Source organism: Spermophilus citellus, assembly GCF_964194105.1.
Source record: "Spermophilus citellus genome assembly, chromosome: 3".
In the NCBI taxonomy this organism is placed as follows: Eukaryota; Metazoa; Chordata; class Mammalia; order Rodentia; family Sciuridae; genus Spermophilus; species Spermophilus citellus.
In genome coordinates, this window is record NC_138184.1 from 105,142,003 (window position 1) to 105,163,361 (window position 21,359).

Consider the following 21,359-nt stretch of genomic DNA (forward strand, 5'->3'; position numbering starts at 1 on the left):
AGGCTTCTTTATCTAAGGTCTTCCAAAGATGCCTGCAAATTCTTCTCTGGCATTTCCTCCCACCTCCAGCCATACATACCTTACCTCAGGAAGAATTTTCTATGTGGTCTTGAATGAGTGAAGGGAGAACTTGTTCGCTTCTCCCTGCATGGAGTATGGACAGGCTCCTTGAGGAGACTCTCAAAGTGACACTGACTCTCACTAGCCTCAATTCATAGCCCTGAACCTGGAATTCACCTTGGTTCAGAGGAAGGATCCTCTCTGCTTGAGGAATCCTTGACAAATCATCTTTAAGAGCTCAGCTCTAGAAACTATGACACTGGTTAACTTCACAGACAATAAGGGACTTAAAGTTGTTTTGTCCATCAGGGATGAATTCTGGTGCTTTTAGACATGCCACACAAAACATGGATGATTAAAAAAAGAACAAACGTGGCTATTAATGGTACATTGTAGAATGAGATGTGTCAAACACAATGTTTAAGGCTAAAATTGGTAGTAAATCCATAAAAGGAGGCAGTTGAATAAGTAAACAATGTATAACATGTGAAATGTATAAAAGCTTGTCAACAACAAGAGGAACATTAAATGAAATGCCAAAGATGAAACCAAAGTCCACCTGGGAGCTACTGAGAAAACTCTGAGGAATGTGAGGGTCCATGGTGACCTCATGCTGAGGCACTTGTCATCAGTGGTCTCTCGGCAGGGAGCTGCTCTGCCCATTGACAGGAACATGGAAGGGCAACAGACCGTCTGAACTAGACTCAGATTAAAAACAAACAAACAAACAGCTCAGAAGAATTGGAAGAGTGGCAAAGGTGTCAACAACTGGAAAGTGACTATAACCATTGTTCAGGGAAGTCAAGGGTGATACTTTGCCCAAAGCAGCTTGAAGGAAATTGAATGCTGAACCTCCAAATCCTCAGACTCTTCTTTTGTCCCCACAGTTTATTTTAGTGGCTTCCTATTAGTATTATGCCCAGAGGATTCATAATTTGCATGGTGACCAAACACACACTTACCCCCAAAATCTAGAGATTAATGAGAAAGGTCTCAGAAAGCCCAGCTGTGCTGTGCATTTGAGGACAGAAATCAATGAAGAGAGATCTCCCACATGGGCATTCAGGGATTCTTATGGTTTGGATATAGGTGTCCTGCAAAAGCTCATGTGTGAGACAATGCAAGAATCTTGACAGGAAAAATGAAGAGGTTGTGAGGTGTAAACTAATCCATGGTTAATCCAATGATATAGGTGATAACTATATGCAGGTAGACTATGGCTGAATGAGGTTATCACTGCAGGTGGGACACTGCAGTTTATATTTTGTTCCTGGTGAGCTGGGGTCTCTCTGCTTTCTGATGGTCATGAGTCAAGTTGCTTTTCTTTTCCATGTCATCTGGTCATGATATTCTACCTCACTTTGGGCCCAGAGCAATGGAGATGGCCATATATGGACTGACACCTCTGAAAGCATGAGTCAAAAAAAAAATTCCTCCTCTAAATTGTTCTTGTTTGGTTTTTCACCACATCAGCAACATATCTGACTAATCATGGACCAGGAAGGCCATTCTATACTCAGAAAGCTGCTCTATGCTGCTAAATTCTGTGGTAAATATCCAGATGCCCCATCTAGTACCACTCATTCCTTGCATTTTGTAAAATGAAAGTAGAGTCAGACATCCTAGTTACTGTGGATTATGAAACAATTGAAGTATCAGAACCATGCTGGAGGGCTGGGGATGTGGCTCAAGAGGTAGCGCGCTCGCCTGGCATGCGTGCGGCCCGGGTTCGATCCTCAGCACCACAAACAAAAACAAAGATGTTGTGCCTGCCGAAAACTAAAAAATAAATATTAAAAATTCTCTCTTACTCTCTCTCTCTCTCTCTGTCTCTCACTCTCTCTTAAAAAAAGAACAAAAGAACCATGCTGGAGGTTAATCCAAGGACATGTGAACAACCTGAGCTCTCCTCTCTATGTAGTGGCTCAATAGATACACATATGCAGGCATGAGTCACAGGATTGCAGGGCTTCACTTTTATCCTCCATGGCTAGTATAACAGAAAGCATTCTTCCTACTACCAAAAATATAGATATAATCAATTTTAAGAAATAAACTGAAGCTATGAAATTTGTAACTAAAAAAGGCACCATATCCTACCTGTGTTAACCAGAAACTCATTCCCATATCCATATGATATCCAGGCCACATCTACTAAGATAAAATTATCCAAAAAACCGCCATGACAAAAATGCTCATCTTTTCCCAATAATATAATAAAATATACTTTTGACCTCAAGTATGTTCATTTCCCTCCATTTTGATATCCTGTAAATTAAATATTGAAATATAAAGTTAACTAATTTTTTTTTTTATTTTTGGTACCAGGGATTGAACTCAGGATCATTAGAGCATTGAGCCACATCTCCACCCCTATCTTGTATTTTGTTTAAAGATGGGGTCTCACTGAATTACTTAGTGCCTTGCTTTTGTTCATGCTGGCTTTGATCTCATGATCCTCTTGCCTCAGGCTCCTGAGAAGCTGGGATTACAGGCATGTGTCACCATGCTTGGCTAACGTTGCCTATTTTCAACACATCTATGTTAGATGACACTAGGATCAGACAGAGGAAGGAAAACATATTCAAATACATTCACATTAAAATAAATATTTTCCCATAGAATTCTAATTCCTGTGATCATCATTGATACTTTCTTCACTTCCCATTTCTAAGTCCCTTGACCACCAAAAGTGCTTTGGCTAGTGTTGATCTCTAGCTAGTAGTGCCAGGTGGAATGATCCAAATCATCACTGCAGACAACATTGGTGCAGCAATAGCCCTGCTGAAGTGGATTGTGTTGGTATTCTGACCTTAACTATGGTCCAAGGAAGGACTAGAGAAATGCTTCTTTCCATGCATTGTCTCCTTATTTCAGTCAGCAGTGGCAACTTAATTCCCCTGATTATCAAGACCAATCATGTCCCAATAGCCCCAACTTGGTCTAGTGATTAATTATCATGAGTAGAAAAAGGGAGGCTTGGACACAGGTTACAGCAGTCATTCTTGTGTCCTCCATTTGGAACTAAGTCCTCTGCACTAGACAAATATAGGGTTGAATTACTGAAATGGGAAGCAAACATTGTGCTAGTGAGTCACTAGTGGAGCACTCCCATTCCCATGCTCTCATTGCAATTCCAGGAATCCTGCCTATGCCACAAACATCATATATTGGATATGGGTGTAACCACTCGCCAGGATTCATCTTTGACTCCTCAAAAGCCAGTCAACCTTTTTGTCAGACCTGGTGTTTTAGAATGTTGGGGAAATGGGCAGGAATATGACCTGATTATTGGCTGTGACATAAGCATTGTGCTCAGAAGACCCATGTTGAATAACACAATGGTGGTTAAGCTGTTCACTAAGTCCATGGATAACCGTTTTGGCAGAAGCACTGCAGGCAAGGAAAACAAGGTCTCTCAAGGGTAATTTCCTATTTCACTGAGAACTAATATCAGTCTGCCATGATGAAAGGTCTAGTGTCATCAATCTGCTCTGAGGTACCTGGCTGCTTCCCATAGGAAATAACCTCATATTAGAACTCAGGGTTGGATTCTGCTGTTGCTACCTGGCTATAGGCAGGGCACCTCTGTGAGTGGAAATCTGTTTTAATGACCACATGAATACTCTCTCTTCATGAAAGTATGGGCATTTTGTTCATGAGCTGCTTGGGAAAACATATGTGTGTCTAGGGAAGGAAGCCACCTGAGACACACCAAATGAATTAAGATCCACCTCATCATCAGGATCATTTCTTTCTCAGGTCACTCTTTGGTGATTATGACCTGGCATCAAAATACTTTCATGACTTTGCAAACACAGAGTTTATTTTATTTTTACTAAAAGCATGGTGATCAAAAAAGTCACTTAAAATCCACATTGCATTTCTACGAACACAAATGTAACAATAGCAGGAGCTTGTAACAGTGAACAGTGAAAAGATTGCTTTTTATACCCCTAAATTATATTATTTATATAACTTTTGTCTTTATATATGAAAACACAACCAGCGTAACTCTGCATCATGTATAACCACAAGAATGGTAAATGTCATGTATATCTAAACAGAAGAAATAAAAACTTAAGCAATTATACTACATAGATTTAGAAGTGTTATATTTGTATATTACTTAAATTATGGACTTTCATAAGAGAGTTGGTCAAACTGTAGTTTTGAAACAAACATCATTTTCCTTCAAAGTTGAATTTATTCTAAAAACCACGAATCACATTTATATTACGTGATTGTAAATATCAAAGGGTAAATGTTATTTTTGTTAACAACTCAATGGTTAGAAAATTACCAATCTTGCTTCAGTTATTTGGTTAAGTAAATCTACCTTAACAAATGTAAATGAGAAAATAGAAAACAGAGCAGATGTTTCTGAGAAAATTTTACTGTCTAAATTGACATGTAACATATTTCAAAGAAATGACATGAGAAAAAGAATGTAAATTATAAATAATGTTCATCCAATCTTTGTGGAAATGATACATATTACTTTGATATAGTGGGTTATATAACATTATTAAAATAATTATGCATGCCTTTTTAATTTTAATGTGGTTAGGAGACATTGCATAATCAGCTTTCACTGTATTATTATTAGACATTGTTGAACTGGAGCCCTCAGGTAGCAGTAGTGTCATACTCACCTTGTACCCAAAGCCTCATCTCCACCCATGGGACATACATGGGACTCCTGGGAGAGTGTCTGGTACTGGAAACTTGGAGATATGGGGCCTTTACCATGTGCCCATGTGGAGTATTGGGAGGGAACCCTGCTCTTGCTCCTTCCCAGATGCAAATTATCCATTATGCCGAGCCTCCTTGACCTGACTGACAAATCACACAGTTCTGGCCTCATGTTCAAGTGATGACTGGTGTTGTTTTGTACCTACCAGCAACAGGTTTTGCACCATGAGATGTAATTCAAAAGGTGTATAATTCTCTACAGCAGGTGACATGACTGTTCCCAAACTCCCATGGTCTACATTAGGATTCTTCTGCGGGGCTTGCCCTAAACAGCAGATTTTGTCTCCTATCAGCAATTCCTCTATTAGCATACATCTAGGGGATAAGATTGTCCATACAGCTGGGCCACCAGAACCACTGTGGCATATATCACTGTATCTCCTCACAGTGGAATATATACACATTCCTCAACTTTCACTGTAGCTCATATACAAGCCTCCATGGGCCTCAGCTCTGGGCCCAGAGCAGGGGCTAGTGCAGAGAGGCACACTGGGTCCTCAGCAGACAGTGCCCAGCGGTTGCCCCCGCCCATTCCTCCTGTCTGGTGCTGGTGCCATGGAATTGGGTGAAGTGATCTGTGGAGCCTGGAATACGGTCAGGGGAAATGGTAATCCCAGATAACCTGATGCAGTTGGTGAAGGACAAGAAACTCTTGAGCAGCCTGTCCAAATTCTGCAGGATCTTCAGCCACCTCCAGAGGTTGACAGAGGAAGAAATTAGGAGAGTACTTGAAAGACATGTACACACATTAAATGGCAGTACAAAAAAGAAAAGGAGTGCAAAATTACCTGATTATGTGAGACTAATTGCTCAGTTATGAGAGAAACTAAGTGTGTCTGTAAAAGAGTATTCATATTTTTTCGACTGCAAAATGGTGTGACCATTTTGGAAAGCAGATTGGAGATTCCTTAGAAAACTTTTAATGGAACCATCATTTGACCCAGCTTTCCCACTCCCAGGTGTATATGCAAAAGACTTAAAATCAGCACACCGTAGTAATGCAGTGACATCAGTGTTCATAGCAGTTGAATTCACAGTAGGTAAACCGTGGAAACAATCTAGATGCCCTTCAACAGTTGAATGTATAAACAAACTGGTACATATTCAGAATGGAATATTACTGAGCCTTAAAGAAGAATGAAATTATAGCATTGATAGATAAATGGACAGAGTTGGAGACTATCATGGAACAAAATAAGTTCCAAATATATTCTCTGATAAGTGGATCAGGTCCATAATATTCTGGGGGAGGGTCAAGGAAATAATGAGAAAGTTTGGATTGAGCAGAGGAGAGGAGGTTGAGGGGAGGGTGTGTGTGGGTGAGATGGTGGAATGAGAAAGACATCACTACCCTTTGTATGGTATGATTTAACGAATGGAGTGACTCTGCATCATGTACAACCAGAGAAATGAAAAGTTGTGCTCTATTTGTGTAAAAAAATTTCAAAAAATTTAAATATCTAGATTTTAATTTTCTTGGTAGGATCTTTGGCCCCAAAGGATTTTCAGCTAAAGAGCTTGAGGCAGAAAATGGATGTAAAACAATGGCCTGAGGCAAAGGCTCAATAAGAGATAAAGAGAAGGAGGAGCAAATAGAACAAACTGAATTGGGAGAATATACATGATTCAGATGTACTAATCACTGTGGAAGGTGCTCAGAATAGAGCAAAGTAAAACTAAAGACAGCAGTTAAGAAGTGAAGCAAATACTGGTACCTGCAGCAGAAGGGGAAACCATTCAAACTGAGTTAAAATTATAGAACCTTAATTTTATCCAACCATAATAAAATTTTGAGAACAAGGTACATCCATGATGTGTCACTGTATTGGGAAAGCTGAAGAAGATGCAGCTGATGGAGCTTCTGATTCTGAATGACACCTGCAGAGATGCCAACATTAAATCACCAGACCTTGTCTTTTCTCTTGTGGCAACAGCCCCGGCTGCTCCAAGGATCATAACTGTGGCTGCACCTTTTCTCTCACCAGTGACCCTGAGTACTCTTCTCCAGCTGACCCTACTATAATGCCTTTGATCAGACAAATACAGACCTCTGTCATGCCAAAAGGAACTCCTCACACTACTGCTGTGATTGTCCCTCCAGGGCCAGAGGCTGGGTTGATCTACACACCCTAAAAATACCTTACACGTTGGCACCAGCCACTTCAGTCCTTGAGTACCCTATTGAACCCAATGGTGTGTGAGGTGCAGTGCTACTAAAGTTTGAAGGCATGATATGTGTGTCCATCCTTTCCAAAGGATTGTGACCAAAGGTGGAGTTGACTCTGGCAACTAACCTATGAACTTCTGATCTCTGAACTCTTTGCCCAATAATGACCTGACCAACCTGCCTGCTGAGCACTTAAGTGATCATTGCCTTTGCTTGCCTGTGATCAGTGCATCAAGATGAGGGACTTGTTTGTTCATTTGTCTTACCATCTAGGCAAACAAAAGACAAAAAAAACATTGTCTTCCAGCTCAGCTTTTTGTCCACCAACTCTACCCCTGTGTGGATGAAAGTGGTTCTAGAACCTGTACTGAATAATAGTAAAGTATTAGGGCCCAAATCATTCCAAGCATTGATCATCTTTCAATGTCTTACCCCAAGAGAATGATAAATAGGCTTCCGTGGGAGACAGATGGCCCTTGACTACACAGTGACAGAGGGAGTAACTGTGAAAGACTTCTAGGAAACTTTTCTCCTCATAGCAAACTCACACTCTCTCTGAATGAACTGTGTGCTAATGCAACAATCATGAACTCAGGCAAGTCATTGGTGAAGTGATTTGAAAAGTATTCAAATTCATATGCTTTTCAGTCACTACAGTGCCCTCCAAGGGCAGAAGGTGCATTTTTTAATATATTTCCTCTCATATATGAAATATGAGATGATTGTACCATGAGATAAAAACTTAAGAATATGTTTTAAAAGTAATGCAAAGAACAAAAGTCTAACCCTATTTTTTTAATTTCAGAGTTATTTAAGAGTTAAAATTTAAGAGTTATTGGGATAGAAGAAGGCATAGAAGACCAAATCACAGAAATATACAATCTATTCAATGAAATAATACCAGAAATCTTTCCAAACATGAAGAATAAATTGGAAATCCAAATTCAAGAAGCCTACAGGATGCTAAATGTACAAAATCACAACAGATCCACATCAAGGCACAGTATAATGAAAATGCCCAACATACAGAATAAGGAGAGAATTTTAAAAGCCACAAGAGAAAGGAAACAGATTACATATAGGGGAAAACCAATTTGTACAATGGCAGATTTTTAAACCCAGACCCTGAAAGCTAGAAGATCCTAGAACAATATATATCAAACTCTGAAAGATAATGGGTGCCAACCAAGAATCTTGTATCCAGTAAAATTAAGCTTTATATTTGAAGATGAAATAAAAACCTTCCAAGATAAACAAAAGTTAAAACAATTTATAGCTGGCACTACAAAACATCCTTGGCAAAAATATTTCATGAAGAGAAAATGAAAAACAGCAATGAAAATCAACAGAGGGAGGTAGTGCAGTAAAGGAAAAACTAATCAAAGAGGAAAACCAAGCCAAGTTAAATAATAAAAATAAACAAATATGGCTGTAAATACAAACCATGTCTCAATAGTAACCCTAAATGTTAATGGCTTATACTCACCAAAAAAAGACATGGGCTTGCAGATTGGATTAAATAAAAGACCCAACAATAAGCTACCTCCAGGTTACTCATCTGATATGAAAAGACATGTACAGACTGAAGGTAAAATGTTGGGAAAAATCATACCAATCACATGGACTGTGGAAGCAAGCAGGGGTTTCCATACTCATATCAAATAAAGTAGACTTCAAGTCAAAGTTAATCAAAAGGGATAAAGATAGACATTACATACAGCTCAAGGGAATCTACACCAATAAGACATAACAATCATAAATATATATGCCCCAAATAATGGTGCAGCTATGAGCATCAAACAAACTCTTCTCAAGTTCAAGAGACAAATTGACCACAACACAATAATCTTGGGTGACTTTAACAGACCTCGCTTATCACTGGATAGATCTCCCAAACATAAGTTGAAAAAGAAACTACAGAACTCAATAACACAATCAATAACTTAGACTTAACTAACATATATAGAATATGTCAACCTGCGCCGAGTGCATACACTTTCTTCTCAGCAGCACATGGATCCTTCTCTAAAACAGACCATATAATATGCCACAAAGCAACTCTTAGCAAATACAAAAAGTTAGAGATACTACCATGCATTTTATTGGATCTTAATGGAATGAAATTGGAAATCAACAACAAAATAAAAAAAAGTTCTCCATCACTTGGAGCCTAAACAATATGCTACTGAATGAACAATGGGTTCCAGAAGACATCAAAGAGGAGATTAAAAAATTCTTAGAAGTAAATGAGAACATATACACAACATATCAAAATCTCTGGGCCACTATGAAAGCAGTACTAAAAGGAAAATTCATTGCATGGAGTTCATTTCTTAAAAGAAGAAAAAGTCAAAAAATAAATGACCTCACACTACATCTCAAAGCCCTAGGAAAAGAAGAACAAATCAGCAGCAAAAGCAGTAGAAGGCAAGAAATAATTAAAATCAGAGCTGAAATCAATGAAATCAAAACAAAAGGAACAATTGAAAAAATTGACAAAACAAAAAGTTGGTAGGTAGAGAGAGAAAAGGGGAGGGGAGGGGAGGGGAGGGGAAGGGGGATAGTAGAGAATAGGATAAACAGCAGAATACATCAGTCACTAGAATGGCAATATGTAAATCAATGGAAGTGTAACTGATGTGATACAGCAATCGGTATACGGGGTAAAAATGGGAGTTCATAACCCACTTGAATCAAATTGTGAAATATGATATATTAAGAACTTTGTAATGTTTTGAATGACCAATAAAAAAAGTTGGTTCTTTGAAAAAATAATAAAATTGACAGACCCTTAGCCACACTAATGAAGAGAAGACAGAGCTCAAAATACCAGCATACATGATGAAAAAGGTAATATCACAACAGACACTACAGAAATACTGAGGATAATTATTTTGAAATCTTAAACTCCAACAAAATAGAAGACATTGAAGGCATTGACAGATTTCTTAAGTCATATGATCTTCCCAGATTGAGTCAGGAAGATATACACAATTTAAACAGACCAATATCAAGTGAGGAAATAGAAGAAGCCATCAGAGGCTTACCAACCATGAAAAGCCCAGGACTGGATGGTTACATAGCCAAGTTCTACAAGACCTTTAAAGAAGAACTAATACCAACATTCTTCAATTTATTTCACTATATAGAAAAAGAGGCAGTCATTCCAAACTCATTCTATGAGGCCAATATCACCCTGATCCCCAAACAAGACAAAGACACATCAAAAAAGAAAACTTCAGACCAATATGTCTAATGAACATAGATGCAAATTTCTCAATAAAATTCTGGCAAATTGAATACAAAAACATATCAAAAAGTTCATGCACCATGATCAAGTGGGATTCACCCCAAGGATGCAAGGTTGGTTCAACATACAGAAATCAATAAATGTAACTCACCACATCAATAGACTTAAAGATAAGAATCATGTGGTCACCACAATAGACATAGAAAAAGCATTTGATAAAATACAACATACAGTTAAGTTCAAAACACTAGAAAAACTAGGGATAATAGGAATATATCTCAACATGGTAAAGGCTATTTACACTAATCCACAGGCCAACATCATTCTAAACAGACAAAAATTGAAAGCATTCCATCTAAAATCTGGAACAAGACAGGGATGCCTTCTCTCACCACTTCTATTCAACATAATTTTTGAAACACTGGCCAGAGCAATTAGACAAAATAAATTAAAGAGATATACATAGGAAAAGAAGAAATTAAATTGCACTATTTGCTAAGGACTTCTATACCTAGAAGACCCCAAAAGCTCCACCAGAAAGTTTCTAGAACTAGTAAATGAATTCAGCAAAGTAGCAGTATATAAAATCAAAACCCATAAATCAAAGGCATTTCTGTATATCAGTGAAAAATCCTCTGAGAAGGAAATGAGGAAAACTACCCCATTCACAATAACCTAAAAAAATAAGATAATTGGGAATCAACTTAATAAAAAAGAGATGAAAGATCTGTATAATGAAAACTACAGAACCCTAAAGAGAGAAATCAAAGAAGATCTTAGAATATGGAAAGATATACCTTTGTTCTTGGTTAGGCAGAATTAATATGATCAAAATGACCATAGTACCAAAAGCAATATATAGGTTTAATGCAATACTGATCAAAATCCCAATGATATTCCTCATAGAAATATAAAAAGCAATCATGAAATTCATATGGAAAAATAAGAGACCCAGAATAGCTAAAGCAATCCTTAGCAGGATAAGTGAAGCAGGTGGCATCACTATACCAGACCTTTAACGATACTATAGAGCAATAGTATCAAAAACAGCATGCTATTCACACCAAAACAGTCTGGTAGATCAATGATACAGAATAGAGGACACAGAGACTAACCTCCAAAATTACAATTATCTTATATTAGACAAAGGTGCCAAAAATATGCACTGAATAAAAGAGAGTATCTTCAAAAAATGGTGCTAGGAAAACTGGAAACCCATATGCAACAAAATGAAATTAAACCCCTGTCTTTCACCATGCACAAGACCAACTCAAAATGGATCAAGAACCTAGGAATTAAACCTGAGACTGCACTAATAGAAAAAAAAGTAGGCTCTAATCTTCATCATGTGGGATTAGGCCCCAACTTCCTTAATAAGATTCCTATAGCACAAAAATTAAAACCAAGAATCAATATATAGGATAGAATCAAACTAAAAGTTTTTTGTTAGCAAAAAGAAAAAATCTGTGAGGTGAGCAGAGAGCCTACATCCTGGGAGCAAATTTTTACCCCTCACATGTCAGATGGAGCACTAATCTGTAGGATATATAAATAACTCAAAAAGCTAAGCACACACACATACATTAAAAACAACAACAAATAACCCAATCAACACATGGGCCAAGGACTTGAAAATTTTGACACTTCTCAGAAGAGGATTTACAATCAATCAACAGATATATAAAACAATGCTCATCATCTCTAGCAATTAGAGAAATGCAAATCAAAACTACTCTAAGTTATCATCTCACTCCAGTCAGAATGGCAGCTCTTATGAAGACAAACAACAAAAATGTTGGTGAGAATGTGGAAAAATGTACACTCATACATTGCTGGTGGGACTGCAAATTGGTGCAGCCAATATGGAAAGCAGTATGGAGATTCCTAGGAAATCTGGGAATGGAACCACCATTTAACTCAGGTATCCCTTCTCCTCAGACTATACCCAAAGCACTTAAAAACACCATACAACAGGGACACAGCCACATCAATGTTTATAGCAGCACAATTCACAATAGCTAAACAGTGGAGCCAATCTAGATGCCCTTCAGTGGATGAATGGATTAAAAAATGTGGCACATATACACAACGGAATTTTACTCTGTTGGCCACAGAGAGTGGCCAGGACCACAATTATCCTCAGGATAAGCAAGATGATTTGGGCCCTGATCTCTCCTGGGGTCTGGGCAGGGAGCACTGAGGAATAAGAGCAATAAGATAGAATAAAATCATGGCATTTGCAGGTAAATTAATGGCGTTGGAGAAGATAATGCTAAGTGAAATTAGCCAATCCACACACACATAAAAACAAATGCCGAATATTTTCTCTGATATAGTGAGGTAGGGAGGGGGAGCATGGGAGGATTAGATGAATTCTAGATAGGAAAGAGGGGTGGGAGGTAAAGGGAGGGGGCAGGGGATTAGCAAGGATGGTGGAATGTGATGGGCATCATTATCCAAAGTACATGTATGAAGACTTGAATTGGGGGTCAACATACTTTATATGCAACCAGAAATATGAAAAAATTGTGGAATATATGTGTGATAAGAATTGTAATGCAAAAAAACACACAAAGTAACTGTGTTAAGGCATGAATCGGTGTGACCATATTTAATATACAAAGATGTGAAAAATTGTGCTCTATGTGTGTAATAAGAATTGGAATGCATTCCATTATCATATATGTAAATATATAAAATTAATAAAAAATTCTCATATGTCATTCAGTCACTACAGAGCCCTTCCAAGGGCAGAAGTTGCAATTTTTAAAAAAATTGCCTCTCATATATGAAGTATTAGAAGATTGTGCCATGAGAGAAAAACTTAAAAAGTTTTAAAAGTAATGCAAAGAACAACACTGCAACACTATTTTTTAAAAGATGGATACTTGAGTTAAAATGATTGAACCTGTATTTTATATCTCCTTATTAAAATTTTGAGAACAAGGTACAATCATTCTGTGTCACATTACTGGGAAAACTGTTGAAGTACTGTTTTAAACCTCCCTGTATAGAAAATTATCATGAATGTGTAAAACCCATAATTGCTTTTTTGCTGTATGCATGTAATGAAATTGTAGATAGAAGTGTATTGCATTGAAAAAATGAACAAAAGCTAGACACTTCTACTACACAAGAGGGCTGATGAAGAAATGTGTGTGTGTGTGCGTGTGTGTGTGTGTGTGTGTGTGTGTATGTGTGAAAGAAGATATGACAGGGACAAATGTGTTGAGGCTTTGAATTACATAATGTGTGCCACATGACCTTAATGTAAATTTGACAAATTTGATACTGTAAAAAATTGATAACTGTTCTAATATCTGAGTAGTAAGTTTTTAAAAAGTTTTTAAAAACATGTCATCATGGACTAATTTTGGTTGTTACAGTAATCAATGTCAACCCAAAAAATTCAGAGGTAAAAATTATGTGTGATCGAAACACCAGTTGACAAAGTTAGAGCTTTATTCTATTTTGAGAAGGCAGATGCATTGGAAATCTTTATTTTTTTTTAACACTGGAGATAATTGTATACCTATCAAAGTTTTTACAAATATATATTTTTTTGATTTCCATTCTGGACAACAGTAGTCAGCAAAATCATCAGTTGGCACATTCATGGTGACCTCTCCATTACCTTCTCTCACTTGAACTCTATTAATTTTATGCTCTGCAGTAGACAGTTGTTTGTAATCAGCTAGTTTTCATTTAATGTGCCACTGCTCTATCTTTGTGTTACACATGCTGTTGTTTTGATTTATTTACAATACATGTTGTGCCATTATGATTTTAACTTTGTTGTGTTGGGTGAATAACTTGTAATACTTAAACACTTGAGGTCACAGTGAAAAAAGATACCAGTATTTCTTTCAGCTTCATTTCAAATATATTTAACCTGAATATTTTGGATGTTTATCAAAGGTCTTTTATGGGAAAAGTAAATTTATGAAATAATAGATGAGTAACATATATGAGTAATGTTGGCTTTGAAAAAATTTTGAAAACTTAGTTGACAAAATATTGGATCACCCAAAAATAAGCATGAATTTTGAAATCTGAATGCCTTGGTTCTCAGTGTTATCATTCTTTTTTTCTTACATAATTTTTAGTTATCAATGGAACTTTATTTATTTATATGTGGTGCTGAGAATCGAACTCAGTGCCTCTTGTATGCTAGGTGAGTGCTCTACTATTGAGCTACAACCCCAGCCCATCATTCTTTTATAAATAAATATTTTTAGTTGTAGATGGACTCAATGCCTTTAAATTATTTATTATATGTGGTGATTAGGATCAAACCCATGGCCTCACATGTGTGAGGTAAGTACTCTACCACTGAGCCACAACCCCAGTCCCTGTATTATCATTCTTTATTGAATTTATTTCTTATTAAAGTATATATTTTTTAAGACATTTTTACAGTATTATGTAACTTTTAGCATGGTTAGATTGTAGTGATGCTCATATGTTACCACAGAGCAGACATTTATATTTTGTCTAGACTTTATTAACTTAGTAGTTTTCATGAATATATATATATATATATATATATATATATATATATATATATATATATAGCAACCAACCTATTTTCAATGAGAAACATGTCAGTTAATGTATTTAAAGCCATTGTTACAAGTTTTTAATGTATGTTTTCCAACTTGTTTTATATGTATGTGATATATTACAAAAATATTGTTCTTGATTGAAAAAGGATACAAAATGTAAAACTACAATTTTTCATAAATGAATATTGCCAATTGTTTCCCAGCCCTTTCTTATATTGGGTGACATGACTTGAGATTCAGTTAGCTAATGAATGGATAAATTAATTAAACACTTAGAAAATTTAGTTGGAATTTAACTTAGCTTGCAATTTAATAATTTGTTTCTTTATTGCATCTATTCACCCACATCAATAATTTAGTGAATGCTATAATACCAAACTGAGGGGTGTGGGAGGAGAGGAGTGATGATAATGGGGGTCCACCAGGTAACTGCTTTGTAATTCATTGAGATCTGCCTCAGTAACATCTTCCTCTGTTTAGTGTGTGTGTGTGTGTGTGTTTTAATTTGTTTTAGTTACTTACACATGACAGTACAATGATCTTGACATATCATACTTTTGAATCAGGTGAGGTATAATTTCTCATTTTTCTGAGTGTACAGGTTGCAGAATCACATTGGTCATGCAGTCACGTGTATATATATACAGCAATACTAATGTCTATTTTATTCTGCTGAACTTCCTTTTCCCCTTCCCCTCCCCTCCCCTCCCATCACTTGTCTCTACCAGATCTAATGTGACACACTTCTTTTTTTTCCCCTCACATCATCACACATGTATTCTGTATAATGATAAGGGTCTCCTTCCCTCTTCCATGCAATTCCCCTTCTCCCTCCCTTTCCCTCTCACCTCTCTTCCCTAGTGTGTTTATTTTACAAGATGAATTTAAAAAGCAATTATTATCAAGTAAATATAATTTAATATAAAAACTTAACATGAAGTACTAATATTAAAATTATTAAACAAAGAATACATAAATCTGCAAATTCTATACAATATAGACAGTTATGTCTTTGGAACCAAAAAACAAGCTCCTGCTCTGAGTCTTGCAGGTTAATTCCAGCTGTTGTGCATTGCAGGTATCATCTCTCCTGTGTCCCAGGGCCAAAATCTCTGCTCTCCCAGGTGTCTTATGGAGTCTATAAAACAGAACAAGGTAAAAAGATCACTTGGGATGAGTTGCTAGCCACATAGAGTGGCCAGGACCACAATTGTCCTCAGGATATGCAAGATGAATTTGGGCCCTGATCTCTCCTGGAGTTTAGGCAGAGAGCACTGAGGCTGGTATGCTGCCCTCAGCTGGGGTTGCATAGGCAGAGTTCAGGAGTGAGGCCAGCCCTGGGGGTGAACAGGAGGAGTCCAAATTCAGTCCATGAAAGGACATCAGGAGAGTTTAAACTGTGTCTGTTGTTTCAGTGACCACATTCTGAGGGTCAGACAAACACAGGGTCACCCCCAGGACACTGGCAAGAGCCAAGGCACACCCACCTGGGAAATGCACTGAAGGAGGCTGATTGTATGTGTAAACATGGCAGACCATGCTGGTTGAATTTCCTTAGGGAGAAAACTCTAAGGTCTAGGTGCTGTAGGAGGGGGCATTGTATGAGAAAATGTGGGCTCCTACGGTCTGTTTCCTTCTCCCAGCCTGACTGCATGTGCCTCCTGCTAATCTCAGGGAACTATTTATCACTGTCCAGAAGTCATCCCTGGGAAGACTTCTCTACCTAGGGTCTTCCAAAGATGGCTTCACAGTCCTCTCTGGCATTTCCTCCCACCTTCAGCCATACATACGTTTTTTCCAGGAAGAATTTCCTATGCGGTCATGCATGAGGGAAGGGAGCACTTGGTCACTTCTCCCTGCATGAAGAATGGACAGGATCCCTGAGGAGAATCTCAGAGTGACACTGACTCTAAGCTGCCTCAATTCAGAGCCTTGAACCTGGAATTCACCTTGGTTCAGAGGCAGGATTCTCCCTGATTGAGGAATCCTTGACAACTCATTTTTCAGAGCTCAGCCCTGGAAACTGTGACACTGATGAACTTCACAGATAATAAAGGACCTAAATTTGTTTTGTCCATCAGGTCTGGATTGTGGTGATTTTAAACATGCCAAATAAAGCATGGATGATTAAAAAATAAAAATAAATGTGGCTATTTATGGTACATTGCAGAATGAAATATGTCAAACACAAAGTTTGAGACTAAAATTGGTGGTAAATCCATAAAAGAAGGTGGTTGATTAGGTAAACAATGTATAACTGTGAAATGCATAAAAGCATGTTAACAATAAGAGGAACATTAAATGAAATGCCAAAGATGAAACCAAAGTCCATCTTGGAGCTACTGAGAGGACTATTAAGAATGTGAGGGCCCATGGTGATCTTATGCTGAGTCACTTGTCATCAGTGGTCTCTCAGCAGGGAGCCGCCCTGCCTATGGATAGGAACATGAAAGAGCAACAGCCCATCTGAACTAGATCCAGATTAAAACAAAACAAAACAAAAAACAGCTCTGTAGAGTGGGAAGACTGGCAAAGGGATCAACATCTGGAAAGTGACTATAACCAGAGGTCACGAGAGCAAGGATGATATTTTGCCCAAAGCAGCTTGAAGAAATTTGAATGCTGAACCTCCACCTCCTGTCTCTTCTTTTGTCCTCACAGCTGATTTGAATGGCTTTTTGAATGTTGACCAAACACACACTTATCCCAAAAATCTGAGAGAGGTCTCAGAGATCCCAGCTGTGCCATGCATTTGAGGACAGAAATCAATGAAGAGTGATGTCCCACAAAGGCATTCAGAGACTGTTATGGTTTGGATATAGGGTGTCCCACAAATCTCATGGGTGAGGCAATGCAAGAATTTTGAGAGGAAAAACGAAGAGGTGGTGAGGTGAAAACTAATCAGTGGTTAATCTAATGATATAGGTGGTAACTATATACAGGTAGACTGTGGCTGAATGAGGTTGTCACTGGGGATGAGACTTTGGGGTTTCTATTTTTTTCCTAGTCTCTCTGAGAGACTGAGGTCTCTCTGATTCCTGATTGTCATGATTCAAGATGCTTTTCTTCTCTATGTCATTAGGACATGATATTTTGCCTCAGTTTAGAAACAGAGAAATCAAGAAGGCCATATATGAACAGACAAATTTCAAAACCTGAGTCCAAAAAAATTCCTCCTCTAATTTTTTCTTGTCAGATTTTCATCACAGCAACAACAACATACCTGACTAATCATGGACCAGGAAGGCCATTCTATACTCAGAAAGCTGCTCTAGGCTGCTAAATTCCATGGTAAATATCCTAATGCCTCATCTAGCACCACTCTTTCCTTGCATTTGTTAAAATAAAAATTGAGCCAGATGTCCTAGTATTCTGGGTTATGAAAGAGTTGAAGCATCAGAACCATGCTGGAGGTGAATCCAAGGACATGTGAACAACCTGACCCCCCCTCTCTATGTAGTGGCCCAACAGATACACATATGCAGGCATGAGTCACATGATTAAAGGCATTCACTTCTATCCTCCATAGCTTATACAATAGAAAGCATTCCTCCTACTACCAGAAATATACATGTGATCAATTTTTAGGAATACACTGAAGCTAACACATTTTTAACTACAAATGGCACCATATCCCACCTGTGTCAACCAGAAACTCATTGCCACTTCCATGATCACTCATTCTCCACCTAAAGATAATTATGATATCCAGGCTACATCTAATAAGATGATCCATCAACACCCCCACCCCAAATGTGCATCTTTTCCAAGCAAGAGCATACAATACACTTTATTTTTTTAAATTTTTTAAATTTTTTTATTTTTTTATTGTTGGTTGTTCAAAACCTTACATAGTTCTTGACATATCATATTTCACACTTTGATTCAAGTGGGTTATGAACTCCCATTTTTACCCTGTATACAGATTGCAGAGTCACATCAGTTACACTTCCATTGATTTACATATTGCCATACTAGTGTCTGTTGTATTCTGCTGCCTTTCCTATCCTCTACTATCCCCCCTCCCCTCCCCTCACCTCCCCTCTTCTCTCTCTACCTCCTCTACTGTAATTCATTTCTCCCCCTTGTATTATTTATCCCTTTCCCCTCACTTCCTCTTGTATGAAATTTTGTATAACCCTGAGGATCACCTTCCATTTCCATGCAATTTCCCTTCTCTCTCGCTTTCCCTCCCACCTCTCATCCCTGTTTAATGTTAATCTTCTTCTCATGCTCTTCGTCCCTGCTCTGTCCTTAGTTACTCTCCTTATATCAAAGAATACATTTGGCATTTGTTTTTTAGGGATTGGCTGGCTTCACTTAGCATAATCTGCTCTAATGCCATCCATTTCCCTCCAAATTCTATGATTTTGTCATTTTTTAATGCAGAGTAATACTCCATTGTGTATAAATGCCACATTTTTTAATCCATTCATCTATTGAAGGGCATCTAGGCTGGTTCTACAGTCTTGCTATTGTGAATTGTGCTGCTATGAACATTGATGTAGCAGTGTCCGTGTAGCATGCTCTTATTAGGTCTTTAGGGAATAGACCAAGAAGGGGAATAGCTGGGTCAAATGGTGGTTCCATTCCCAGCTTTCCAAGAAATCTCCATACTGCTTTCCAAATTGGCTTCACCAATTTGCAGTCCCACCAACAATGAACAAGTGTACCCTTTTCCCCACATCCTCTCCAGCACTTGTTGTTGTTTGACTTCCTAATGGCTGCCAATCTTACTGGAGTGAGATGGTATCTTAGGGTGGTTTTGATTTGCATTTCTCTGACTGCTAGCGATGTTGAGCATTTTTTCATGTACTTGTTGATTGATTGTATGTCCTCCTCTGAGAAGTGTCTGTTCAGGTCCTTGGCCCATTTGTTGATTGGGTTATTTGTTATCTTATTGTCTAATTTTTTGACTTCTTTGTATACTCTGGATATTAGGGCTCTATCTGAAGTGTGAGGAGTAAAAATTTGTTCCCAGGATGTAGGCTCCCTATTTACCTCTCTTATTGTTTCTTTTGCTGAGAAAAAACTTTTTAGTTTGAGTAAGTCCCATTTGTTGATTCTAGTTATTAACTCTGGTGCTATGGGTGTCCTACGGAGGAATTTGGAGCCCGACCCCACAGTATGTAGATCGTAGCCAACTTTTTTCTTCTATCAGATGTCGTGTCTCTGATTTGATATCAAGCTCCTTGATCCATTTTGAGTTAACTTTTGTGCATGGCGAGAGAAAGGGATTCAGTTTCATTTTGATGCATATGGATTTCCAGTTTTCCCAAGCACCATTTGTTGAAGATGCTATCCTTCCTCCATTGCATGCTTTTAGCCCCTTTATCAAATATAAGATAGTTGTAGTTTTGTGGATTGGTTTCTGTGTCCTCTATTCTGTACCATTGGTCCACCCGCCTGTTTTGGTACCAGTACCATGCTGTTTTTGTTACTATTTCTCTGTAGTATAGTTTGAAGTCTGGTATCAGTATACCGCCTGATTCACACTTCCTGCTTAACATTGTTTTTGCTATTCTGGGTCTTTTATTTTTCCATATGAATTTCATGATTGCTTTCTCTATTTCTACAAGAAATGCCGTTGGGATTTTGATTGGCATTGCGTTAAACCTATAGAGAACTTTTGGTAATATCGCCATTTTGATGATGTTAGTTCTGCCTATCCATGAACAGGGTATATTTTTCCATCTTCTAAGATCTTCTTCTATTTCTCTCTTTAGGGTTCTGTAGTTTTCATTGTATAAGTCTTTCACCTCTTTTGTTAGGTTGATTCCCAAGTATTTTATTTTATTTTTCAGGATATTGTGAATGGAGTGTTTTTCCTCATTTCCATTTCAGAGGATTTGTCGCTGATATACAGGAATGCCTTTGATTTATGCATGTTGATTTTATATCCTGCCACTTTGCTAAATTCATTTATTAGCTCTAATACTTTCTTTGTAGACCCTATTGGGTCTGCTAGGTATAGAATCATGTCATCTGCAAATAGTGATAATTTAAGTTCTTCTTTTCCTATTTTTATGCCTTTAATTTCTTTCATCTGTCTAATTGCTCTGGCCAGTGTTTCGAGAACTATGTTGAATAGAAATGGTGAGAGAGAGCATCCCTGTCTTGTTCCAGATTTTAGAGGGAATGCCTTCAATTTTCCTCCATTCAGAATGATGCTAGCCTGAGGCTTAGCATAGATTGCTTTTACAATGTTGAGGTATGTTCCTGTTATCCCTATTTTTTGAAGAGTTTTGAACATAAAAAGATGCTGTACTTTGTCGAATGCTTTTTCTGCATCTATCGAGATGATCATATGGTTCTTATTTTTAAGTCTATTGATGTGGTGAATAACATTTATTGATTTCCCTATATTGAACCAGCCTTGCATCCCAGGGATGAATCCTACTTGATCATGGTGCACAATTTTTTTGATATGTTTTTGAATCTGATTCGCCAGAATTTTATTGAGGATTTTTGCATCTAGGTTCATTAGAGATATTGGTCTGTAGTTTTCTTTCTTTAAAGTGTCTTTGTCTGGTTTAGGAATCAGGGTGATGTTTGCCTCGTA

The 21,359-nt window shown here is 37.7% G+C and overlaps 1 protein-coding gene and 1 pseudogene across 3 annotated transcripts in view; one reads left to right on the plus strand and one right to left on the minus strand.

Moving 5' to 3' along the window:
- Positions 1–21,359, minus strand: part of LOC308643674 (immunoglobulin lambda-1 light chain-like) — a 375,374-nt gene that overhangs the window by 23,664 nt on the left and 330,351 nt on the right. The window lies entirely within an intron of this gene.
- LOC308645231 (KH domain-containing RNA-binding protein QKI-like) lies at positions 5,420–7,016 on the plus strand (annotated as a pseudogene). The gene is made up of 3 exons: positions 5,420–5,669; positions 6,280–6,550; positions 6,650–7,016. The product of its transcript is annotated as a KH domain-containing RNA-binding protein QKI-like (transcript).